This window comes from Muntiacus reevesi, chromosome 2 (assembly GCF_963930625.1).
Source record: "Muntiacus reevesi chromosome 2, mMunRee1.1, whole genome shotgun sequence".
Classification (NCBI taxonomy): domain Eukaryota; kingdom Metazoa; phylum Chordata; class Mammalia; order Artiodactyla; family Cervidae; genus Muntiacus; species Muntiacus reevesi.
This window is the reverse complement of record NC_089250.1, coordinates 115,582,364-115,593,914: the sequence shown is the minus strand read 5'-3', so window position 1 is coordinate 115,593,914 and position 11,551 is coordinate 115,582,364.

Sequence of the window (11,551 nt, the reverse complement as noted above, 5' to 3'; positions counted from 1 at the left end):
CAAGGTCTTTTGTGGATCCATATAATTTTTTGGATTATTTGTTATAATTTTGTAAAAAAAAAGTCATGGGTATTTTGATACAGATTGTATTAAATCTATAAATTGCCATAGTTAGTATGGATATTTTCAAAATATTACTTCTTCTAATCCAAGAAAAATGGAACAACTTTGCATCATTTTCAAATTCTTTGATCCATAATTTTCAGAATATAAATCTTTCACCTTTTTGATAACATTTATTCCTAGGTACTTAATTCTTTCTGTTGCAATTTTAAGTTAATTAATTAATTAAGTTGACAGAAAAAGGAAGATATTTAGGAAGGCTTTTGCCTCCATTTATTTCTTTTTTCCTTATTTCCCCCCTGTTTCTTCCCCCACTGATAGTCTATTTCTTTAGTTCCATGAACTCCATTCCTAGAAAAATCACCTTCAGAATAATAAGGGATCAAAATATTAGTCTCTTAAGGAAGAATGAGGATTAAGGCAAAATTTTCATCATTTCTAAGAAACTAGTAAAACCTCATAAGAACTTATTTAATACTCTAATATATAAATATACATTCTCTTGAAGGGAAAATATTTTCAATATGAGATTGATAGCACAAACGTAAAAAGACAACTGAGGAGTGAAAATAACCTAGTTTAACCTTATGATTTTTACAAATGAGGAGTGTCCTAGGAAAGGGATTTTTCTTGTTCATTAGGGGATTGTTAACAAATCTTCTAAGTTTGTTAGAATCCAAATCTTCTGACTTCAAGTCTGTGAGTGCTTGCTTGCTCAATCATGTCCAACTCTTTGCAGCCCCAGAGACTATAGTCCACCAGTCTCCTCTGTCCATGAGATTTTTCTGGCAAAACTACTAGAGTGGGTGGGATGCCATTTCCTTCTCCAAGGGAATTTCCCAATCTGAGGATCAAAACCACATCTTTTGCATCTCCTGCATTGCTAGGTGGATTCTTTACCACTGTGCCACCTGGGAAGCCCAGTTTCAAGTCCAGTTTGCTTGTTTATTGTTTCCCATGTCATTCTGTATCTTTGCACTTGTACTTTATAAGGTACTACTCCAATGAAACTATACTTAAATATTTTGGAAATTTCCTATGCTATTATTTTTATTATACTTCCATCCAAAGTAGATACATTATTCACACCAGTTTTCTAGAATTGAAATTAACATAATGTATATCTCTTTAGATGGGATTGTATATCTTTCAGAAAGGAGCCAGTCAACCATAGACTGTTCCAGGATGAATTATTGGGAAAATCCATGGTTGTTGATCTATGGACCACTATATGCAAGACTGTTTGTTTTAATGAGGGAGGAATGATCTACATGCATGGTTGGGTGCTCTGCAGTGAGCTGAACCAATACATCTTTCTTGAAGGAAAATGAAGAAAAAATAATCTATCAAAATGGCTCGACAGCCACCTGATCAATGTGCCATATTTGTTTAATGAAAGTGCTGTGGCTAGTCCATTCATAATCATCCATTTTTCACACACAAAAAAACATTTCCCAACTTTGCCCTTCGTGGGGGTTGGGGCGATTAATGTGCAGCCTAGGAGATTAGCCCTACTGCTGAGCAGAGCTAATCAGGGAACAGTTTTCTGAAGATGCAGGATTCTGAGCTTACCATGTCTGATTAAGGTTAATGGTAATCATGCATATCAATGTCATATTATTTGTTCTTCTAGAAGGCCAGGTATTATTTGTATAAATAACACTCTCTAAAGGTTATAATCCACAGTTTGCATCTAAATTGAGGTGCATTTTTTTCAACAAGTTAAGAAAATAAACATGGTAATATCTACCCCAAGGAAAAACTTTTTATTCATGTTTTTTTTTTTTTCCCCAAACAGGCTGTTGTAGCAAAACTAATCAATTTTGAATAATGGCATCGTTTTATTTCGTATTTTCTTGGCTCCTATAACAAGGAGACAGAGAAAGAGAGGAGTGAAAGATGTAGAATTTATTAAAAATATCTTGTGATAGGGGCCATAGTAAGTGTTTTAATGATAGCCGTTCACTTATTTTTCATATTTTTCCAGAAATGGAAATAAATTTTGAGAAAACTAAATTACTTGACAGTATTTTCATAATGGAAGTGTCAGAGCCAATAGGAAAACAAAATTCTGTTTAATCCATATCTCTCAGTGTTTGAATCTTGGGTCAGGCTCTATTTATATTAGGACAGTCTTATATAACATGTTCTACTAGTTGTGGTTTGGGACAAATCATATTAGTTATCTTATATTTAATATAGTGATATTAAATAATCTATTTTTTAGTCTGTATGTCATTAAACCAATCCAAAGAAATTTCTGAGCCTCATTTTTTCTTTTGTAAAATAGGGATAATTATATTTTCTGCTTCATAAAACTGGATGAACTAGTATAGGTAAAACATTTAAAGAATTGGCTAGCATATTGCAGGCTTACATAGTGGTGGCAAGAATAAAGTCTGTATAGGTAATTGGCAAGATTAAAGGCAATATACGTCTGAAGTATAGCACAGCAAAGAGAATATAGGCATTGATAATTTGAAGTAAAAAGTAGCAATGGTAACAGTAAGAGTAGCTGTTTTATAATAGTACCTAAATAAAGAAATAAGATGCTAAGGTAAACATTCATATATATCCTAGTATATATTCTTGAACCGGTAGACCTCAGTCCATACTCACCAGTCAACTGTAGCTCATCCTACACCAGGCATATCTGTTAAAAATTATTTCCACTCTCTACACTCTACTCAGACATTGTAATGCTGTAAGTGGCTTTGCTTTGGGTTTTTTTTTTTTTAGGATTAGTGTCATTGGAAATGAAAAGCCAAACAAGTATTTACTTCTCTGTGTTCCTCTCCCTCTCAAACCTACCTGCCTCATATGTTCTTATTCATATACATTCAAATACTAGTCACTCTATAAGGATACTCAGTTAACTTAATTCTTGTCTAACACAGAGACAGAATGGTACATGTTACTGTATTGATGACTCTAGAAAAATGCTAAAAGCATATCTTCATTTCCCCTCTTATAATTTCAGATAAAACACATTCTCTCTTTTTTTTAAGTTCTGTGATTTTATTTTTTTTATTATTTTTAATTTTAATTTTTAAATTGAAATATAGTTGACATAATAGTGTATTTGTTTCAGGTTTACAGCAAAATGATTTAATTATTCATATATGAATATTTTTCAAATTATTTTTCCTTGTTTTTTATTACAATGTATTGATTATAGTTCTATATGCCATATAGTAAATCCTTGTTGCTTCTCTGTCTTGTATCTACTAATTTCTATAGTAGTTTGCTAATTTCAAACTTTTTTTTTGTTTTTCATTTATTTATATTAGTTGGAGGCTAATTACTTTACAATATTGTAGTGGTTTTTGCCATACATTGACATGAATCAGCCATGGATTTACATGTGTTCTCCATCCTGAACCTCCTCCCACCTCCCTCCGCATCCCATCCCTCTGGGTCATCCTAGTGCGCCAGACCTGAGCACTTGTCTCATGCATCAAACCTACACTGGCGATCTGTTTCACAATTGATAATATACATGTTTCAATGTTATTCTCTCAGATCATCCCACCCTCACCTTCTCCCACAGAGTCCAAAAGTCTGTTCTATACATCTATGTGTCTTTTTCTGTCTTGCATATAGGGTTAACATTGCCGTCTTTTTATTTTATTTTTTTAATTTTTTTTCAATTATTTTTATTAGTTGGAGGCTAATTACTTTGCAACATTGCAGTGGGTTTTGTCATACATTGACATGAATCAGCCATGGAGTTACATGTGTTCCCCATCCCGATCCCCCCTCCCACCCCCCCCCCCCACCCGATTCCCCTGGGTCCTCCCAGTGCACCTGGCCCAAGCACCTGTCTCATGCATCCCACCTGGGCTGGTGGTCTGTTTCACCATAGATAATATACATGCTGTTTTCTCGAAACATCCCACCCTTGCCTTCTCCCACAGAGTCCAAAAGTCTGTTCTGTACATCTGTGTCTCTTTTTCTGTCTTGCCTATAGGGTTATAGTTACCATCTTTCTAAATTCCATATATATGTGTTAGTATGCTGTAATGATCCTTATCTTTCTGGCTTACTTTACTCTGTATAATGGGCTCCAGTTTCATCCATCTCATTAGAACTGATTCAAATGAATTCTTTTTAACGGCTGAGTAATATTCCATGATGTATATGTACCACAGCTTCTTTATCCATTCGTTTGCTGATGGGCATCTAGGTTGCTTCCATGTCCTGGCTATTATAAACAGTGCTGCAATGAACATTGGGGTGCACGTGTCTCTTTCAGACCTGGTTTCCTCAGTGTGTATGCCCAAGAGTGGTATTGCTGGGTCATATGGCAGTTCTATTTCCAGTTTTTTAAGAAATCTCCACACTGTTTTCCATAGTGGCTGTACTAGTTTGCATTGCCACCAACAGTGTAAGAGGGTTCCCTTTTCTCCACACCCTCTCCAGCATTTATTGCTTGTAGACTTTTGGATAGCAGCCATCCTGACTGGCGTGTAATGGTACCTCATTGTGGTTTTGATTTGCATTTCTCTGATAATGAGTGATGTGCAGCATCTTTTCATGTGTTTGTTAGCCATCTGTATGTCTTCTTTGGAGAAATGTCTGTTTAGATATTTGGCCCATTTTTTGACTGGGTCATTTATTTTTCTGGAATTCAGCTTCAGGAGTTGCTTGTATATTTTTGAGATTAATCCTTTGTCTGTTGCTTCAACTGCTATTATTTTCTCCCAATCTGAGGGCTGTTTTTTCACCTTACTTATAGTTTCCTTTGTTGTGCAAAAGCTTTTAAGTTTCATTAGGTTCCATTTGTTTATTTTTGCTTTTAAATTCCATATATATGCGTTAGTATACTGTATTGGTGTTTTTCTTTCTGGCTTACTTCACTCTGTATAATGGGCTCCAGTTTCATCCACCTCATTAGAACTGATTCAAATGAATTCTTTTTAACGACTGAGTAATATTCCATTGTGTATATGTACCACAACTTCCTTATCCATTCATCTGCTGATGGGTATCTAGGTTGCTTCCATGTCCTGGCTATTATAAACAGTGCTGCGATGAACATTGGGGTACACATATTTCTTTCAGTTCTGATTTCCTCAGTGTGTATGCCTAGGAGTGGGATTGCTGGGTCATATGGCAGTTCTATTGCCAGTTTTTTAAGGAATCTCCACACTGTTCTCCATAGTGGCTATACTAGTTTGTATTCCCACCAACAGTGTAAGAGGGTTCCCTTTTCTCCACACCTTCTCCAGCATTTGTTGCTTGTAGACTTTTGGATAGCAGCCATTCTGACTGGTGTGAAATGGTACCTCATTGTGGTTTTGATTTGCATTTCTCTGATAATGAGTGATGTTGAGCATCTTTTCATAAAACACATTCTCATATCTCCATCACACTGAAACCAAATGTAGCTTGCAAGTTTTCTATACTTTCAATTTTTGACTTTAATTTTCACCTTCCCTAGATCATCATGCTTTGCTTTTTTAATCAATTATTTGCTTGTTTCTAATTTTTAAAATAATTTTTATTCATTTATTTTTGGCTGTACTGAGTTCTCATTGCTGCATGAGCTTTCCCTAGTTGTAGCAGTTGGAGGCTACTCTCTTGTGGTGGTGCACAGGCTTCTCACTGCTGTGGCTTCTTTTGTTGCAGAGCAAGGGCTCTATGGCACTCAGGTTTCAGTAGCTGCAGCATGAAAGCTCAGCAGTTGTGGCTCCTGAGCGATAGAGAACAGGCTCAATAGTTGTGGTGTTCAGGTTAGTTTCTCTGTGGCACGTGGGACCTTCCCGGATCAGGGATGGAATCCATGTCTCCTACATTGGTAGGTAGATTCTTTACCACTGAGCTGCCAGGGAAGCCCACTTACTTCGAATTTTAGTCAACCTAGCTATTGACTTCTACTTCTACCTTGGTCCTGGAGTTGCTATTTAGTAGGTAATAGAGGCATTATTTTTATGAAACTTTGAGATACTTGATTTAATCTCTCTCCTTCAATTTCCATCTCGCTGCATTACACTGGGCTTCCCTGGTGGCTCAGAGGACAAATAATCCACCTTCTGTGTGGGAGACCTGGGTTCAATTCCTGGTTTGGAAAGATCCCCTGGAGAAGGGAACGGCTACCCACTCCAGTATTCTGGCCTGAAGAACTCGTTTCAGTTCCTTACTCTAACGAAAACTGTCTACAGCAGCGGTGGCAAAAAATTACCACCTCTAAACAGATTCCACCTCTACTGCATGTACTGCATGTATGTAATTCAATCAAGTGAATAAATATATATCATAACTCTTGTAGGACAAGAGATTGTGAAAAACAGTTTGACGTTAAACCTGAGAACAATGTTAGCATTATGGGCATTCCAGCAAGTGTAATGATTCTGTAGATTTATCTAAATCACAGAACTTTTCCCATTTAATGCATAAGTATATGCATTAGTAATTTGGAAGATAGAGAACATAGGTTTACTTCCTTTCTTGCCTAAAACATTGCTGAAATTGTAGAAGAGAATTATCAACCCCCAAACAAGTAAGTAGACAACAGCAGGAAAATTTATTCAGCACATTTTTAAAAACAAAAAGCAGGTAGAAGATGCAGAAGCTAAATGGTTTCTTGGGAGACTGAAACAAGAATGAAGTAAAAAACTCCTGCACAACCACGGATAGTCTCAGCATTTCAGTATCTTATTACAGGAGAAAGTAAAGTGAGAAATAGAGTTTTAGAACTGTAGAGGGGATGGAGAGAATACGTAAGTGACACATACTGCTGAATATAAGAATCAATCCTCACGTCAACTCTACTAACTAGATAATACCATCATTTCTTTTTATAGATAAGGAAACTGCAGATAAATTGGTTAAATAACTTGTTCAGAATTAAGTATCTTATAAGTGATGGAACTGGGTTTCATACGAAAACAGCCTAAGTACCATGCTCTTTACTGCTACACCACTGCAACATACAGTGTACATACACAGACAACTTATCCAGCAATATAAAAAATATACAATGTATTGTTCTAAAATATAGAAGCAAATAGAAAAAAAAATTTTTTTTCTTTAGAGTGTCATGCCTTCAGTGTCAGGAAATATAAAGTAGGGTTCTGTTGTTTTAAAATACTAGTCTTATCATTTCTGAACCTTTTGGCTAAGATCAAGCTTAAAATACTAGCTTTCTGATATTAATGATAACCCTATATGCAAAACAGAAAAAGAGACGCAGAAGTACAGAACAGACTTTTGAACTCTGTGGGAGAAGGTGAGGGTGGGATGTTTCGAAAGAACAGCATGTATATTATCTATGGTAAAACAGATCACTAGCCCAGGTGAGATGCATGAGACGAGTGCTCAGGCCTGGTGCACTGGGAGGACACAGAGGAGTCGGGTGGAGAGGGAGGGGGGAGCGGGAATCAGGATGGGGAATACGTGTAACTCTAGGGCTGATTCGTGTCAATGTATGACAAAACCCACTGAAATGTTGTGAAGTAATTGGCCTCCAACTAATAAAATAAAATTTAATTAAAAAAAAAATACTAGCTTTCTGGTAGTATTTTACTTTTAAATTGAGGCTTTATTTTTAAAATAAGTTTTAAGCTTACAGTAATACGGAGAGGAAGATTTCCCATATAGTCCCTTCCCCAATACAGGCATAGCCTTCCCCATTATCAAAATGTCCCAACAGGGTGGACATTTTTTACAATTGATAAGCACACACTAACATGTCTTAATCACTTAAGGTCCATAATTTGCATTATGATTTATCATGGTATCATATATTCTATGAGTTTTGACCAATGTATAATGACATATCTGCTACTGAAGCATTAATATCACACAGGTTAGTTTCACTACCTTCAAACTCCTCTGTGCTCTGCTCATCATGCCTCCCTCTGCCTGCTAGCCCCTCAAAACTACTATCTTTATTGTCTCTATAGTTTTGCCTTTTCTAAAATGTCAAGAATCATGAATGTACTTGGAATCATATAGTACGTGGCCTTTTCAATTTGGAATGCTAGAATTCCAGGATCTGTGATTAGGTGTCTAACATTTTAGAGAAATACTCAGTCATTATTATTTCAAATATTTTTTTCTCTTTCCTTTATTTTCCTTCTGGTATTCCCATTTTGCACATGTTATACATTGTGTAGGTTTTCCACAATCTTTAGATATTCTGTTTCATTTGTTTCAGTCTTTGTTCTTTGCTTTTCAGTTTTGAAAGTTCTAGTGCCATTATCTATTAATAAGACCATCAAGGCACTCTTCATTTCTTTTATGATATTGTTAATCTCTAGGATTTTTTTTTAGGATTTCCATCTCTGTGCTTATCTTGCCCATCTGTTCTTGCATGCTCTTTACTTTATCTATTAGAAACTTTAGCATTTTCATCTGAGTTGCTTTAAGTTCATGGTGCAATTTCAACATCCCAACCATGTTTGGTTGTGATCCTTACTCCATTCTTCAAATTGAGCCCTTTAACCTCTGGCATGTCCTGTAATATTTTCTTGATTTTTGGAAATAATGTACTAGGTAAAGAGAACTACTGTAAATAGGCCTGAGGTAATGTGGAGGTGCAGAATAAATGGAAGGCAAGAACTTTATAGTCTCATGACTAAGTCTTAGTGTTTTAGTGAACTTATGTCCCTACACTGCAAATATTACAAATGTTTTTTTCTCCCCTCTTACTCTACTAAAGTAAAGTAAACTGAAGTTGGGTATTCCTTTCCTCCAGATCAGTTAGACTCTGATAATACCTCAGCAGATCAGGTTCTGGCTATAATGAGTTTCCTCTGAGGAGTGCCCTTAAGAAGAGCAGAATGGTCTGATGTATTTCAAAATGTTTTCTTTTCCCTTCCTGCTGCTGGAAGCAAGAAGGTATTTTTCCTCCAGTATGTTTTGAGAATCTGGGTAAGCTTCTGAGGTGATTCTTGCAATATTGTTAGAGGCCCCTCACGTTTAGTTCATTCGGGTGTTTAAATCTCAGACTTGTCCACACTGAGGCTTCAGCTCAGTTGCCATTCAGATTTTCCTACCCCAGAGACAGTTCCTATGGAGGTTTTTGCTCATGTGTCTCTGCTTCAGCAAATCATGACTCCCTGTATTTGCCTGTCTGATTTCTTAGTCATAGGAGCAGTGATTTGTCTTGTGTTTTCCCCTCATTTATGGATCCAAGAAGGGTTAAATTTTTCAGTCTTTTCAGCTTTTTATTTGTTTTGGGGACAGGGTGGAGACTTTCAAACTCCTATATGAGGAACCAAGAACCAGAAGTTTATTTTTCTGTCCTGTGTTATATTTATGGTGATAAGCATTAAAAAAAATAATGAGAACTGTAAAGTAAATAAAGGAAATGTACTTGGGTCACAAAAGGAAGATTGGGGAATGAACATATATTGCAAATTAGAATGTTTATTCTTAGAAAGCAGTGTGATTACTGTTGAAACTTGATGTTCCTGTGATAGAAAAATAATGAAATAACACAAGTGATAGAGGCTACCATAAAAAATTTTTTTTTCAAGTTGGAGGATATATATATATATATACATATATATATATATATATATATATATATATATAGACAATTTAAAAAGTGAGTGGCAGTAATTTTTCCGTAGAAATAATACTTAAAGTGCTTGTAGAAGAAAATAGCCCTAAAATAAAGATGTAAATAAGGTAACCATTTAATTTAATTCCAAGTCACAATGCTTTGAATGTAAAAAGGAATAGTAAGTGGTACACTGGGACTACAGCTCTTCCTAGAAACCAGAGCCTACTTAAGTAGGATATTAACCAAGTTAATGACAAAGAAATATATGATTAATTTCTCATGTAAAAGTTTAGAAGCCATCACTTACACAGGGCTATAATTTTCCATGTTTTACACATATAATATGTGATATTATATAATCCTTTAAATGGTCAAGATATCCTCTATCTTCAGGGACAAAAGTTATCCTGTGACATTTCAGAATTCAGAGTAAGCTAGCTGTTTCTTATCTGAAGTAAATACTTGAGCATGCTTTCAAATAAAGAAGACAGAAAAGAATTAAATTTTGTGAGAAATTCTCTCTTCTTTTGACTTTAGGTTCTCATACAGAGGGATTCCCATTATTTATTTACTCCACCCCACAGTGGAGGATTGTACTAGCTTGTTGGTGTGAGAAAAATATTAATCTTTGTTTTAGATTCATCCATTAATAGATGTTAAACATTGGATATCCATCTCCTTTTAGTTCCTTGGGTTGAGTAGAGGCAACAAATCTAGGTAAATCTTTCAACACTGTAGACCCCAACATTCTTTTGGGTAAATATATAAAAGCTTAGATTTAGGATAGAGTGCTCAAAGACCTAAAGTATATAAAGACACACCCACAATCATGTACATAGCATTATGTATTTTATGTGTGTGTAGTGTGTATATTTGTAATTTCAAATATCACTTTTAGAGTCTATGTATTGTACTAAGCGTTGTATATAGTTTCTTAGTGAATTTAGCTTGTCTATTCTTTTCCTTAATTGATTTTTGGGTTCTTTGCTTTGATTGAATTTAGTCATTTCTTTACAATATTTTAATACTCTGCTGCCTAGATTTTAGTGAAACATTTAAGTTATGTACGTGAGAGTGTTGTGAATATACATATTCATATTCATGGAACAAAGCTGTTAATCTTGTAATTATTATCTTCTGCAACTTTATATTTTCTTTTCCCCCCACAAAGTATGTTTATTTTCTTCATCTTGAATTTCTGCCAAGTTTTACTATATTTCAAAGTGAAACTGTTAAGTGACCACAAGTTTATAAGTATCACATCTTGGCAAAAGGGTACATTTTGCCAAATGCAGTCCTCTCTTTCACTTTCAGCATTTTCAGATTGAAATCTGTGTGGTTTATTGTTCATATGCATGACCACTTTGTTGTCATGCTATTAAAATACTAGATATTTTCCCCACAATAGTAATGTTTTTATTTTCTAATTTCTCTATACTTTAGATTTTCCAAAGTAATATTATTTATATGTTTATATATATATATATATATATATATTCTGACACTATTTGTACTTTACTAGGAGATTTAAACCTGTTTAAATTTGCTGTGAATGCTAACATATTTGGAATTAGTTTGCTCTTTCAATTTGTGTTTTAAATGCTGTCCTTTCTTTCTGCTTTTCCCCCTCATATTCTGCCTCTGCTGAATTCAGCACATTCACTTTTCATTATTGCATTTGAAGTTATGCATTTCACTGCTTTTTTATGTTATCCAGTACATTTTAATGCACAGTTTCAAGCATATTTTCTACCACAGTGTAAAATAAATCATGATTGAAAAATACAAGAATATTACTCTACTTTTATTTCTATTTATATGCCTCCCACTACCTACTGCCATGTTTTGCTGCCTCCAATTTAGAAAAAGCATTTTTTAAAAATCACAATTCTGTATTAATATCCACTCCTGAGAGCATATGGAAGATGACAACATTAATCAGGATCGGTTATGTTATTTAGAATTTTTCTAGTT